The following is a 16,938-nucleotide window of genomic DNA, read 5'->3' on the forward strand; positions in this document are numbered from 1 at the left end:
TGTGTCATGTATCACATTGTAACAGATGTTTCATAAGTGTCATGTATCACATTAACAGATGTTTCATAAGTGTCATGCATCACATTGTAACAGATGTTTCATAAGTGTCCTACAGAATCAGATTGATCATCACATTGTCCAAACAGCATATGCAAATGTATGTTAAAACAGCAGGTGTTTTTTTCATTGCAGTGTGGAAGTAGAAATAGACATTTTGAATGCTACATTATAAAGGCATGATGATGCAGCATGAGCGATAGGTTGTTGTTGCTCTGCTGTGATACCAATGCACATTTTGACCATTGTTTTTAATAACTCAAACTCTTATATGTAATGTGAATTACACTTTTATTATTGATACTAATAACTCAAGATTCTAATGAGTGATGTGATAATCAAGATATATGCTTTGTTCCATTCAGTGTTTAATTGCAATTACTGCTGTATTTTTATACTGGTATTCTGAATGACAAAGTTACTTTTTTGTCATTTAAAACAAGCAACGAGGAAACTTCGCTGTGGAAGATCTAAGATTCTCTAAAGTTTCTTAAATTTCAGGCACCTAATAAAAGCATACTGTGAATATCCCACCTAATAACTGGTGGTAAAAATACTTTCTTTAAAAACTTTCCAAAGTATAAATCCACTAATGAAAGTAGGGAAGCACAAGCTAGTTGAAGTCAAATCTTCTTTATTAAAAACACACAGGCGATCCAAATAGTAGTTGAAAAAAACAGAATAAAGTGTAGAATTCACCATTCCGTTTATATACCTGTTTAAACCAGTTTAAAAGCACGTTTAAAAGCATGGGAGTGGCTTGTTAGGGTAGCTCTGTTGTAAAAGGCAATTAGCATGTTTACTAACTAAATACCCCTTCCCCCATACACCAGTGTGATATTCAACACAGTGCTGCCCTGCTTCAAGTTGTGTGTTTCCAGATATGTTAAACTAAACTAAATTAAACTAAAAGTTAAACTAAAAATTATACATTAATAACTGCTAAAACTTCCTGAAAGCGGGTCTATATTAGATCAGTGAATGCTTAAAAAAGCGAACGGTGATTAATCGACCCTTTGTAAGCGAAAACTTACAATTTCAAACTGTCAGAACAGCGATTTTTTCCTAGGGAAAAAATAGATGTTCCAACAACAACAAAAAAATTAATTAAATAAATAAATAAAACACTTTAAACATTACATTACGTGGGGGGGGCTTCACCCCCCACACCCCTCCAACTTAAATATACCAACTCCAAGACCATACTACAGTGCCGAAAATGGCAAAGTACCAAAGTGGCCAAGCAAATTCTTTCCCAGGGAAAGAATTTGCTTAACAGCCGCTTCAATATTTTCCCATTTCAGGCTTTTGAGTTCAACCAAGATGCATTCAAAAGAATGCGTCTTCGGTTTTCTAATAGGGAACCCTGAAAGCATGTCATTGTAGAATCAAAAAAGAAAACGTTAACACAAGTTGGCTTTGTATTAGAGAAGTACCTTGCACCCTGTTCTGCACAGAACTAGGCATGTCCATCATGACCGACAGTGGAAAACTCCTGATGAGTGGCATGTATGCTAATGCCTGTATGACATCATGCATACATTATTTGTACCTTTTGAATATGGGTTAGAGCAAGTGCAAATTCATGCAGTGTTACATACTGTGGCATTTCTTACATTCTGCAGCTTATGAAGGCATGTGCTTTTCAATGTTAGTTAAGCAGAAAAATGCCTTAAGTAAATAGAAAGGAAAGAAATGCTGCAGCGTGTCATACACTGAAAGCAAACCAGGGCATACTGCAGGATTTCTTGAAATTACAGTTTATTCAGACATTACCTTTTCCATGTTAATGAAGAAAGAAGCAAGGAAATTGTGCAGTATGTGATCCACTGTGTATTCACAAGTGTCCCCTTTGCAATGTTTCTGTGGAAACCACTACATGACCTCTGTATAAAGTCTTCTAAATTGAAAAAAAAACTTTAATGATGCCTTACAGTGAAGTCAGTCATAAAAAGTGCCACCTAAGCTCTGTTTGTAAGAAATATGCACAAATGCCTTAGGGCAGAGCCGGTCAGGAAGAATCTGATTTCTATACAGAAACTTAGATTCCCCCTTAATTTCCCTGATGTAGAGCCCTTTCACACCTCAGATTTGGAGGCCACGTATTCAGTGATGTGAAAGTTATGTTTTTTTAGAAACATGCATCAACCACTTGACATGTTGTACCTGTTTTGTTTCTTCTGCCAGTTGTAGTGTATCTACTGCAAATGTTTTGTATGTTACTAGTGATGTGAAAGTTACGATTTGATTATAATGCACATCTTCACTTGACAGGCTGTACATTTTTTTCACCTGCCAGTAATATTGTATTAATTTCACATTTTTTTTAAGTTATAGCACCTTATGTTTGGCTAGCCATCCAAATGCATGAACTCTGAAGCCTATTGACAGGAAGTTGTTGTTACACTGGTTACCAATGAACATTTTTTAAAATGCAGACACTTCTTAATGTTGTATTTCCAAACACGTTCTGTTTGCCTAACGATTCAAGGAATGGTAGGTGAGTAACCGAGATTACTTTGTGTTAATGCACTGCATGGCATGATGCATGACAGTACAATAACAGGTTTTAATTCCATATTGATATTGCTTTCCAAATGTTGAGGCCATTGAGAATGTGCTCTCTTTGCCCCACACAACAGAAACATTAATAATTATGCCAGCAGATGTATGAATATTTACTAATTTAAAGAGGCTGTCAGGATTTCTCGGAGGGGAGGTATGGTTTGGACTGGACTTGCTACTGCACCTCCTGTGAGGTACTTCTCTAATACAAAACCCACAAGTCTCCAAAACACCTTAGAAATCTTTTCTACCAACATTCAGAAACATTTTTAACATAGATGGCTTTTGTCTATTAGAACTCCTTCAGGTTTGTGAGTCAAGTGGGAAAAGCAACTAAAAATTAAAAGTTAAATAACAACATATGACACTAAATTTTGTTGGGTTAAAAACAATACATATTATTTAAGAAAATGTAGTACAAAAAACAAATCCTAAATAAAAACCTACCAAACACATACGTTTATTCAACTCAAATGATAAATTTATTAAAGAATTTTAAAGTAAAATACACTCAGAAATCTATAAAAAATATATATGAAAAATCTAGTGGAAAAAACAACCCTCATGCTCACAGCAATGATATTCGCTCAGGTCTGCAAACCTTAGAAAAAATGTGTAAACAGGACCCCATTTAAAATTTATGAAAAATATAGTATTAAAGCCAATATAAACTTGTAGTATATATGCCAATAATAAGACTAATATGTCTCTAGTTAAGCTCAAACACTGTGCATTAAAAAGTTACAATCTAAAAAGGCTAATCTGTTATGAAAATGATGATGCATGTGCTATAAGGAATCTAGCTCTGCTGTTTAATTTTTTTTTAACATTTGTCTAACATTTAAAATATTCAGAAGTTAAAATATCTGAGCCAGTTAAAGTAAGTGGCATTCAACCCCTCACTAATATAAGTGCCTTTTTTATGTCCATGTTTGCACAAAAACGTTATAAATAAGAATTAATGAAATGTCATGACATCTGCGGAATATGCACATACTGCTCTATTGCAGTTCTATTGTAATCAAAAGTCCTAGTTGTAAATAATGTGAGAAAGTGTCTTGTGAATGTGCCCTGATTCTAATAATAGTACAAAATGAAGATATAATTAGAATAAACATTTAAATATTTAAAAAGGATTATTATAAACAGATACATGTTTGTATACAAATGTATCCACTAAACCAGAATTAATAATTAATAAGCCACTACCATAATATTAAATTTTAAAATTGCATTTACAAAGTTAATAGTTAATAAAATTGTTGCTAATTGCAAACAATAAATAAGTAAATAAAGTTCAGACTTTTAGTCTTCTAAACAATGGGGCAACTTTCTTAGCACTAGTACTGTCTTCAGTGAGCAATAATAGTTTAGTCCAGGCTTTCTAAAAGAGTTCAGCCTTAGTTGCCACATACATTCTTATTTTTCAAAAGTATTTGGAATGTCTCCTTCAAGTTCAGTGAAGTCTACGTGATCAAGTGTTTGAAATTTAAACCCAGAGTGTCTTCTGTGGAGTTGAAGGTGTCTGGCCAGGGCATTGTTTCTACATTTAGACTGGGTCTCGGATAAATTACCCAAAATCCTTTGTTTCAGTTTATTAATAGCCTTTTCCATGTAAGATGCATCACATCCATTGCAGCTAACCCTGTAAACAACTTGTGTAGAGTTGCAGTCTCCATCTGCATTAGCCTTAATAAGTTTTTTTTTTAAATCTGGGCAGCAAAAAGAGTCTCCCTCTTGAATGTAGGAGCAAAATGAACAGTTTGTTTCACATTGCTCGTTTCTTTCTTGTGGTTTAGGTTTTCCTTCTACAAAGCTCCTAATATTTATAGCCTTACTAGATCCAAAAGTTGGGGCTTCACCCAAAATGTCTACAAGATAAGAGCTTTCTGTTATTATGGCCCAGTTCTCCTTGATAATAGTCTTGATACAATGAAATTCCATAGTATATGTCAGTATGCAGCTGTCCTTTGATTTATTGTCCACACATTTCTTAAATATTCTTCCAGTGGGTTGGTTTAGTGTGGGTTCATTGGTATTTTTAAGCTTGATGATTGGTTCAAAATGTTTCTTAACATTAGGTTCTTGTACCCCCTTGCTAAGAAATAATTTTCCAAATCGTTAAGGTTTCTCAGAAAAGGTTCCATCTTTGTGGTTATTCTAACTACGCTGTATCCCTGGGACTTAACCACATTATGTTTTATCTTGGTGGGATGCAGACTTTTAAAGTGGAGTAAAAGGTTCATGCTCACCAGTTTTCAGTAAAGATCAGTGGATATTCTACTGTTGTTAATGTGCTTGGAAACTAGCATGTCTAAAAACATGGCTGAGCTGGAGCTGTGGGAGGAGGTGAAACACAGGAAGGTAGTAGTTAGAGTTACCTCTTCTAACTGTAACGTGTCATCTTTCCATACAATAAAAATATTGTTGATAAAATGAAGATAACATGAGATGTGCTTTAAAAAATTTCTGTTGGTGGACACAAAATCCTCTTCCCACTTGTCCAGGGCTATGTTGGCTATGTGGGAGTCATCACTGCCCTCCTAGCTATTCCAGTCTTTTGTTTGTAATATTTTCTGTTGAAAGTAAAGACGTTAAAAATCCAGTGCCAAATTAATGAGCTGAATGAGCTGAGTTCACTTTTCTATCTGTGCTTGTGCATCGTTATGGGGTCTTTTAAAAGTGCCCACAGCTGCTTCTAGGCAGTAATTGTGAGGAAGCACAGTATATAATGACTCTACATCCATTGTTAGCAATATGCTGTCAGCTTCAACACCAATATATTTTTTTATTTTTCTCAAGAAGTCCATAGAATCTTTAATATATGGTCTGTTCTTCTTGGCTAGGGGTTTCAATAGATAATCTAGATATATGGCTCTTGCTTCTGTAAGAGATCCCCCGCTTGCCACCACAGACATGTATGGTTTGTTATAGTTCATAGTCAAGTACTAAGCTAGCTGCCCTTGTGAGCTGTTTTAAGCCTAGCCAATTTTCTTGTCAGAAGTGAGAATCAAACCCTGTACATTGTGCCTGTGAGGTAAACAGTTTAACCATTAAACCAACGCCCAACCCCCTTAAACCAATCCCCTATCTTTATTTTTATGAAGTTTTGGTATTCCAAAGAACTTAGGCAAATGGGGGCATGAGATCCATAAATTAATAAAGAAGATTTGACTTCAACTAGCTTGTGATTCTCTCCTTTCATTAGTGGATTCATACTTTGGAAAGTTTTTAAAGAAAGTATTTCTACCACCAGTAATTAGGTGGGATATTCACAGTATGTCTTATTAGGTGCCTGAACTCTAAGGAACTCTAGAGAATCTTACATGTTCCACACAGAGAAGTTTCCTCATTGTTTGTTGTTGGACCCAGTATATTGGCATACTACGTTTGTCAGACTTTGAGGGACACCACGGAGATTGTTTGTTTTTTTTTTTTTTTTTTTTTTTTTTGTCATTTAAATGGCCTACCCCATTTGGCATCTGTTTGTAGTTCATAAAGGTAGGCCTTTCCAAATGAAGTTTGAATAGTGATGAACTGGACTTTTTTCAACTTGGCATGAAAAAAAAACTGCTAAGAGCACACAACATCCACGCTTATGTTTTTAATTCATGGTATTTACTGCTTTGGGATCTATGGATACTGAAACCTTCAGAGTTATGATAAATCCATTTTCATTAGCAGAGAGGGAGCACATAATAGCTATTTCTTCTAGTTCTGTGAATCGTGTTAAATGGTTTGCAAAGTAACGCAGTGCTGTGAATTAGTCTTGGCTGCAAGGATAATGCTTCATGACAACAACAAATGGAACAAATATGAAGAAGCAACTGAGAGACCACGAGTGATGACAGATGATTGTTTAACACTTTTAACAGCTCCTTAGAATGTTGTACTGGAATGAACTTCTTTGTCAGACTGGAATTACGGCTAAGATATTAAAGTCTAAAGCTTTTAAATCTGCACAAGAAGCAGAAAATAAATCTCAGTGTTGATTTTAAATTTATATTAGTTAGAATTAATTTGCCTATAATGTCACAAGACTGAAGAGACGGCCACTTTTGACTTACATATGAGTACGTGGATCATAATTTTACTTTCTTGTTCAGTAAAAGTAACTTGGCTGTTGCATGCATTTCCTGTAACTAATGCTGTATCAGATAAGCACAGGAATTATAATGTGCTTTGAAAACCAAGGGGTTGTGTCAAGATATAAAATAAACCTAAAAGGACACTATAGCAGCACCGTGCAGCATGAAGGAATGTGTCCCAGGGTCAGGGTGCATTAAATGGCCTGTATCTGTGATAAAGAGCAGGGAGCAGATGGGTGTGGAGGAAGCAAAAGAAATGGGGCAATTAACGACAGAGAAATAAAATGAATGGTGCAGAATGGAACATGTGGAGAGGAGAAGCGTGTCATGACAGATGAAAAGGTCAATGCATTATGATGTCATGCTTAGGAAAGCAGACGAGACGGACAACAAACAAAAATAATGATTGCAGCTATCTCTGCATGTAATGGAATTCTACTAGAATGAAGATCATGGACTTTTAGATGCTGCTGGTTATTACTGAGGTTATAAACTTGAGTTATCCTACTACTGCCCTGTTCCTTTATATCTGTCTTGTACCTTCACTTCATGTCAGGTTATGCTGTATACTAGTTTGTTAGGTTTGATAACTTGGACTGTAATATTGTTCATCTATATAGGATTCACAAAAAAAAAAGGCAATTTGCCTAGCTCCATGCTGTAATGGGATGGAGCCCTGACTGTGACCGAGGGAACCATGGTTCTGTTAGCAGCCCTGCCAGGAAATGACAGTTTTATTAGCAGTCCTGGCACTGAAGGATCTGTGGGTAGTGAGACAGGAAGGTTAGCTCCTGCTTGCTTTTCTCAGAAGGGTATGTATCCATGTATAGTGGGTGCACAGGTAGGTAGCATTGCCCTTAAGTGAGAATTCAGGAGGACAGCCTGTGGTAGCTCACTGCAGGGGATGGTTTGCTTGCTGGTATATCCCCTCACAGAATGGGGGACTGCAAGTACTACAAAGTGCAGTCAACCCATTGCACAGCTGCCTGCAGGCAACTTATTCATGTATGCACATTGAGAGGAAAAGGACCATGAAAAATGAACCCCCCCCCCCCGATGGTTGCCTGAATGATGTTCTGTCTTGGCAGGCTTTCACATCGGTGAAGGTGAATGTATGGGGGCAGTTTGGCAAAAGAGTGATGAATGACTGGCATTGAGTGAGGGCAAACTGTGGCATAATACTAATTCTAATACTAATACAAATACTAATACTACTACTACTAATAATAATACTAATAATACTAATATTAATACTAATATTAATAATGATACTGCTAATAATACTAATACTAATACTAATGCTAAAAATAATAATAATACTAATAATACTAATACTAATACTAATACTAAAACTAACACTGATACTACTACTCATACTAATACTAATAATAATACTGCTAATAATACTAATGCTAATAATACTACTACTACTAATAATAATAATATGAAAAGGAAAAGAAAATACACTCTATATTGTATATAAAAATAATTCTGCATTGCCTGTTTCTTGTAATCCTCCTTCAAACCAATAAAAACATAAGAAATGAATGATCAAGACCTTTTATTTAAAATAAGCACTTTCATTTTTATTCAGTAAAAGGCTCCTTAAGACTAAAATATGTATTCAATCACACATTTAAGTACATTAAAATGCAAATCATATGTACGAACATAGCCTATATGACATTGCAACTAGCAAAGAGTGTGTGATCACCAATATGCTGTAAAAATATGCATTGTTCAGAAATGTTACCGGTTGTTTTAACTTTAAAACATTTTGATTTTTTTTTTGTTCTGGACTCAATAATTAAAAGTATCCATGGAAGAGATCCTGACACTTTATTAGAGCTCAAGAAATTAGTCTGGTGGTTGTGGTTGAAGAAAAATTATACCGCAGAACTCAGTTACACTGTAAATTTGAAATGCATTTTAAAACAGATGTCATGCTAATAAGTATCCAATCAGATCATTATCATAAACCATGGTGTACTAGACAATATACAAAATGCTAGCAAATTATATTTATTTTTTCAAAAGCTCTTGACAGCACACCTCACTGGAAAAAAACATAGGTGCAGTTGTTTTATGGAACAATGTTATATCTTATGTAACCATTGCCCAAGCTATCCTTCTAAAATTCACACTATACTCAGCCACATGCATCCACAATAATACATAAAGATAGTTATACAACTGGTGTAAATGTGTCAAAAACTGGTGCAAATGTGTCAAAAATAGTGTTGGTGCACATGTATATAATGCAGTGAATTGTGAAAACAGTACTCACATGAAAGCACAACTATAGTGGCTATTGAACTGTATAAGTGCTAGCATCCTTATTTAGAAAGCAATAATTGGTGTTAATATATTTATTGATTTGTTTTTTTTTTGTTTAAACATTTGTTAATGAATGGGGTGTGAATGACAGACCCAGGCCAATTGAGAATGCAAGTGAGTCTGACAACTTAAGAAATATAATAGTTATATATTCATGTAAATGCATAGCTATAGTAATTTGTGAACTGTAAATGTTGGTTACAGTGTAACCTGAATGTAAATGTTGATTTGAAATGTAACTCAAAGGGAATCTGTTTTGTAAATTATTTGAAAATGTACTACTGCCCCTTGGTCTGGGTCATGGCTAAAAAAAGTCTTTGTACTGGGTTTGCAAAGTGAAATAAACAAATAAATTAGTCAATTAGGCACCAAGGCCAGCATTCCCTCATGCTTCTTAATAGTAATACTTTCACCCTCGTTTCTTGCTTTTTCTACCTTTAACAAGTCCTACCTGCCTGTCCACCAGAACAAGCAGAAACATCTTTAATCTTGCTGAACAGACATTGGGGCAAATCTTTGTTCCCATGTTTATGAGTGAAGTAAGGCATTAATAGGTTCCCATCCTTTCTTTCTGGAGGACCACCAAGACTTCCTCCTTTGATGCTATGGGAGTCCCCTGCCCATTGGGTACAATACTGAAAATCTTAGCCAGGTCCTCACTGTCTTATAGAAATCTAAAAAGACTCTATCCAGGCATTTGGATTTACCTACTTTTGTAGTACTAACAGCCTGAGTAACTTTCTCTGCATGTATGACCCTATCCAGGACTTTCTGCTTCTTTTCTCTTAACCTATCCACAACCAGCCCCACCAAATCTGTTACACCCCATCCCTTCTCTCCCCATCTCTTTCTGTACAGACACTTACAAAACCCTGAAAAGACCCCAAAGATCCATTCTTTATCTTTCAGTAATTCCAAGATTATCTAAAATGGTCAAAGTTCTTCCTTTCTTAATTCTATTCTTAATTTTTCATGCAAAAATATCTCATATCAGTGGTAACTTTAGCTAATCAGAGCACCCCATTTAGCTATTTCAGTACACACACATTTGTTCTTCAGATACATCATCTGTGCAGGTCACAATCCATTGCCAAGCTTCACACTTCCTATTCATTTTTACCTCCACTTTACTTTACTACAATATTCTCCTCTTCCACATCAGTCTAACCATAATCATACTCATCCAAACTGCCTTTGGACCATCTCAGAGTGAAGAACAAACACACATTGCAAGGCTTCTCCAAAACATAGACAATTTAATTAAGCTCTCTCATCCTCTCTCATCCTAAAGGTGTTAGGACTTCATCAGAATTAAAATACAAAACGAAAAAATATGAATTAAAAAAAAAAAAACATTGTAACAGACCATATGATGATTCAACAGCAAATCATTAAAAAGCATAAATGAGAAAGTCATACACTCCCCTTAAAAGGCAAACCAAAACCAAGAAACAAATGTGTCCAAAGCCACAGGACCCGGATCTCTGCAATGATGATATCTTCACTCAAAATGAGTAAAAAAGCACCTTTTATTTCCACAGTACCAAAACAACACCAACAAATAAATCCAAGCGCTTTCGCTCGGTTATTACTGAGCTTCTTCAGAGTTACAAATATTTTGTAGTACCATTGAAACGTGTTAAATACTTAACCAAAGGTCACATGACGTTCCCACCCCCTCATTACGGCAGTTTATAGAAAACAAAATAAGAGCATCAATCAACCTAGAAACTGAATCTATATCTAGTTTGATCCAGCTTTTTATTAGGTGTCTTGAAAAGACAGATAATCAAAAATTAAGTATCTCACCTAGCTATAATTTACTAAGAGAAGACATTAAAGTTTGACTCAGATTTTTGGAATTACTTTGTAAAGATTAATAAAGAGCAAATATCTGATGAATTCAAAAAATTGCTATTGAAATCTATTTATATTACCTCTTCTTCATTATATTGGAGATTGTATACATGGAAATTTATGAATAGAAGTTTCTTTACTCTACATAAAATAAATCTTATACTCAAAAACAGTGAAAGTAAATGTTGTAAATGTGATGAATTACTAGAGGCCAACTGGGTTTGCATGTTCATTTAATGTATAGCTGTTGTTCAGTACTGTAAATACTTCAGATATTTTGTAAATGCTTTATGGTCTGACAACAAAAGAGTCCCTCATTATCTCTCTTCAAGAGGAATCTTGATGAGTGGATGGGAGATCGTAGGTTTACCCCGGGTATCACTTCTGTGTCACTGTTAGACAGAGGCACAGTATACTAACCTCGAAAAAGGGCATAGCAAAATTCATTTAAAATGGGTGGTGAAAGCCAAACACACTCTGGCTAGGCTTATAAATGCCCTAGGGCAGATAGCCTAGTATGAACCTATTAACCTATGAACTGTCATATTTCTAACTCATTAATCCTATTCATTGTTCCTATACCTAATGTAATACCTAAATCTCAGATTCAGTTACTGTGGTCAATTCTTGCAATTGCCAGAAAAGTTATTACTTTGAACTGGAAAAGTAAACAAGATTTGATGTTTAAAGATTTTATTACATAAAATATACATTATTATATAACCACACTTTTCAGCCACCAAACCAAGGCCAAAACACTAAAGGTGGAGGAGTGTCCATATTCACCAAGGATATTCACACCTCCAGGCTAGTTGCCCAACACAATGCATCTGAAATTCTCCAGGTGCAACTAACATTAGGTAAAACTGCAATTCAAATTGTAGCTTGCTACAGATCCACCGCCATGCCCCAAGATTCTCACTACACCTTTCTAAGCATACTGGAAAATATTAAGATACAACCAAACACCCTAATACTGGGTGATTTCAACTACCCTGCCATTAATTGGGAAAACCACTTTGGTAACAACACCTTTTCCCAACGGTTCTTGAAATTCTTAAATTCCAACACCCTGGATCAACTAATCCATTGTCCCACCAGGGGCTCCAATATCCTAGACCTGGTCATTACCAACATGGGAGATAGATGCTCCACACCAGTGGTCACTCACTCATTGGTCAGGTCTGACCATAAGCTAATCACCCTTGACAGCCACATTCCACCCCCACCCCCCCAGTAAGGAAACCTCCGTAAAAAACTTCTCCAAAGCCAACTTCGTGCTACTCAAGTCAGAAGTGACAAACTTCATGACACCCATGCAGACGGGAGCTGAAAGTTCTACTGCTGAATCCTACACTGAGCACATCTACTCGGGCATGAATTGTGCCATGCCAAATAGAACCAAGATGCTCTCCTCCAAAAAAGGAAGCCGATCTGGTGGTCCCCTGCCATAAACAAACTATGCAACAGAAGGAAGAAACTGCTGCAGAAAAGAGGAAAATCCCAGGATGCAAAAAAAACTCCCTTACCAGCCTCACTAAGAAGCTGAAATCCCTCATAAAATCCTCCAAAGCTAATTACAAAAATAAAATTTCCAAAGACAACCACGAGGCATTCTATAACTATGTCAAGAATCTAAATGGCAATGCTCAGATCTGCTCTGAGCTACAACAGAATGGCATTAAATATACTGATCCCAAGGATATTGCCAATATCCTGGCAGATCGATTTACTGCCAACTTCACTCCCCCTGACTCCCTAAAGGGCCCATCTCAATACAAAAAAGATTGCCAAATTCCGGTAATCACAGTCACACACGTCGAGAAGTAGTAAAAAGTGTGTTTGGTAGTTTGGTGTCATTATATGTCGTTATATGTGGAGGGGATGTTATTTTCATGTGATTTGTGCTGTTAGATGTTATGAAATTCGATGTTATGGGTTTTAGATGTTCTGGTCTCAATGTTATAAAATTAGATGTTATGAGTTTTAGATGTTTTGAAGGGGACCCATATATGTGTGTGCGTGTGTGCGTGTGTGTGTGTGTGTGTGTGTGTGTGTGTGTGTGTGTGTGTATACATACAACTTCAGCTCTCTTTCTACAAAGCTCTACCTGAATATCAGCAAGTAAATTCACCCTGTAACCTGTCCTAGATAACATCACATTCAGTTTTTCAATTTCCAAGTTGAACCTGGTGTTATCTCATACTACCTTTATTATCTATATCATTTTCCCTTAATTAAAGCTTTTTTCTGGGACATTGGATGGCAGCTACTTAAATCAATATACCTCTAAGAGTCAATTCAGTGGTCAGAGATCTGGGTACACACACAGACAGTAGCCTAACCTTCAACCAGCATGAGACAGTGGGGAGGAAATCCTTTTATGTTGCACAACATATAAGTAAGGGTATGACATCTTGGTCCATACAGGTCATTATCTTACTGTACTCTTCCCTTATCAGACCAGTCATAGAGTACAATACTCCCTTTGGTATGTACCTGACCAGGCATATGCAGCAACTAGAACAACCTCAGAGGTTCCTTCAAAAAGAATACAAGGTGTAACAAACTTGCCTTATGCAGAGCACCTTAAAGTCCATTCCCTCTACTCAGTCTCCTATAGAGTGCTGAGGGGTGATTATGCCTGGCTTACAAGGCATCCACAAACCCCACACTTATGAACCTCCTACATATTTGTAAGTCAAAGAGTACCAGAAATACAAGGTCTAGGGACCTGAATTTGTCTGTGACTTAAACAGAACATGCTGGAGAGACAGATGTGTGTTGCAGAGACTGCTTTTTCTATGGAACAGGTTTCCTATCAATGTAAAGCTGTGTTTGTCTATTACCCAGTTTACATGCAACCTAGACTACTGGATGGGGAATAAGAAATTTACACTGAGTCTAGCACCCATGTCCCTTATGGGCAGAGGTAGCTTAAAATGCCTGGCCCTTGATGTCCTGTTTGGATACAGGACATCATTATTTGTTTAAGAAACCTTGGCTAGGCTTAGAAATCCCCCCCCCAAATCTTTAGCCTATTAACTGTCTATGCATCTATGAATCTATGAATCTATGAAGGAGTTAATTAGAATATGTTGGTTTTCTAATATGGATGAAGAAAACGAGTTGTTATCAACATTTAAGGATTTCAGTATCAAGGTGACTGTCTCTGAAACACTGTATGCAAACTATAAAAACTAGTACTGGAGTTAAAGTAGTTAATAAATTGTTCAAACTCAATAACCAGCAATACATTTGTCATTCATCCAAAAACCTCAGAAATAAGTTCCCAAAAGGAAAGAAGTAAATATGTAGTATGTGTACCTGTGACATGACTAAACATGTGAACAGTAGAGCACAGGCAAACCCCATCATAAAAGTAAAACAAAATGTACATCCCACGTATACAGTAAGGTGTAGCAAAAGGACAAAGTTAAAAACATCTACACAGCAGCAGCTTATAAACCTCCATGGACCTAAGAAAAAGGAACGTCAGACATGATAGATCAGGTACAGTATATGTCAGGAAAAAAAAAGAACCAGAAAGAAAATAAATTGAAATTGTGGCCACAAACAGCAGGCACATTTTATGGATCAATGGGCCAAAAGGGCTGCTTTGGGAAAAAGTGAATCCAAGGCAAATAAAAAGCTGATAGGTTTGTTAACTGCATTATATGACACTATAAGAAAAATATGATATTATTTAAACCATGTACATCTACTAGGGACATCTGAACTGACAGAGTAATTGTTTTATCTGCAGAAACAGGGTTGTATCTTAAAGTACTCGTGTTGTGAAAGAAAGCATAAAGTTAATGTGATACATGTGTAGTAAGTTGTTGACAAGATTCTATTTAGGAAAATTAAAGTGAGGCATGTCCTAAATTGCAATAATATAAATTAGAGGTGCCTGCTTCTTAGCATGAAAAAAAAAATATACAAAACATTTCATGTGGGAAATGATCTGTACAGCCTGTATAATCTGAGGCACATGTAATGCTAGCATCCTTTAGATTTTCAGATGGGTAAACTAAAAACCAGAGCACTTCTGATTTTTTTAACAGAAAGACTAAGTAAAATATCATTTTAAACTATGAAATCAAGACAACACCATTCAAGAAATTATGGCGTAGATTAAAGTCTTGGGGAAAATGATGAAGAAATAATGCACTTGCTGGCTACAAAGATTCTGAACTAAAATATCTTCATAAAGGCATGGGCATTTTAAACATTTCAAACTGAATAAAAAAAAACAAAAAAACAAAACACACACAATCATGGTTTTGTTTAAAAGACAACAGAATAATTACTGTACCACTCAATAAGAACAGCCCCCATGTAAAACAAAGTTGTTAAACATGGCTCTGTGAAACTGAACTACCTAATCAATGTTTCACATACAAAATCACTTCCATTGAACTTTCTAAGTATGTGAGGTGATTTCTCCCTTCACTGTACATATTTGTGTGTGTTTGTCATGTGTGTGTGTGTGTGTGTGTGTGTGTGTGTGTGTGTGTGTGTGTGTGTGTGTATGTGTGTAAGACAAACTTGCACATTCAAAAAACTGCCTTGTGTAATAAGTGGGAATAATAGCTACTTATCATAATGGCTGCTGTAACTATAGTATCTTAGAATGTAAATGGACTTACAGTATAGATAGAAAGCAAAGAGCATTAAATTATATTAAGAAATTTAGAGTGCAAGTGACAATGCTGCGGGAGACGCATTTGGAAAGAAATGACAAAGAAAGGATTTCATGGTGGATATTTGGCAGAATATCAGTTACAAAGGAAAGGGGGATAATGATTCTGATTGCTAGAGGTGTTTTGATAGTGATATAAGTGGAAAAACAAGACAATAATGATAGGTTTGTGGTAGTAAGGGACTATTGTCAGGAGTTGAGGATTATGCTGGCATGTATTTATATTCCACTATAAAACTGCTGTTATTGAGCTTAAGAATTTTCTTGGAGAAATAATCTGTTTTAACAAGGAATATTATTCATAGGTAGAGACTGGAACTTGATTTGTAATAGAGAGGATGTATCAAGGAGACCTACAAAGGAAATATAACAAAATAGGGTAGATTTCATAAGAAATTTGTGAAAGTATTTGATATGGAAAACATTAATTCAATAGTAGGAACACAGACAGAATTTACATATTACTTTCCAAGCTACAGTAACTGGGTTTGACTGGATTCCACAGGAACATGTGCATTTAAATGGAAACTTCAACACACACCAAATAACTTTTCAGATCATGTGCTGATAAAAAAAAAAGATAAAATGCAAGGTAATGTAGTAAAAATGAGACACTGAAGCTTTCTCACTTTCTTGTTAAAAAGAGAGGAATTTAAGGATTTAAGGAATGGATAGTGGAATTATTAGGGAAGACTGAATTTTTTTTTAGCAGGGATAGCTAGGGAGTGAGAAAAATGAAAATGGAGTTTTAAAACAGGGTAGAAATAAAAAAGGAAGTGATGTGGTTAAGAAGTAATAGGAAATCTTTAGAGGAGCTGACAGAAGTTAAAGTATTGCAAAATAAGGGGAATCTCAGAGAATAAGATGATGAGCACCTGCAGAGTGCTAAAGAGATAATAAGGTAGCATTTAAATAAATGCATGAGTTTAGAAAGAGGATTGTTGTTGATTATCTATTTTGGTCAACTCCAGAGCACACACACACAAAAAAAAATAGCACAATGCCTTAGGGAACAGAATGTAGAAATGGTTGTCACAGAACGTAGGGTGCATATGACAAGAAAAAAAAACTATGATCCTATAGAGGTATTAAAGGTACTTTGAATGTTTTATGAAAAATGCATAAAGCAGGGGAATGTAGAAACCAAGAAAGAGCCAAATGGAAGTATTTATGGAAGACTTAATTATGCCAATATTAGAGGAGGACAAGGCTTAATAGCTAATAGTTAAGATAGGAGGAGATGAGATAAAAAATGATGATGTCTAACCGATATGCAAGGAAATCTCCAGGAACAGATGATATTCCTGTGAAAGTCTGGAGGTTAGGAGT

Source organism: Protopterus annectens, chromosome 11.part0 (assembly GCF_019279795.1).
Source record: "Protopterus annectens isolate FY-2018-M chromosome 11.part0, PAN1.0, whole genome shotgun sequence".
Classification (NCBI taxonomy): Eukaryota; Metazoa; Chordata; order Ceratodontiformes; family Protopteridae; genus Protopterus; species Protopterus annectens.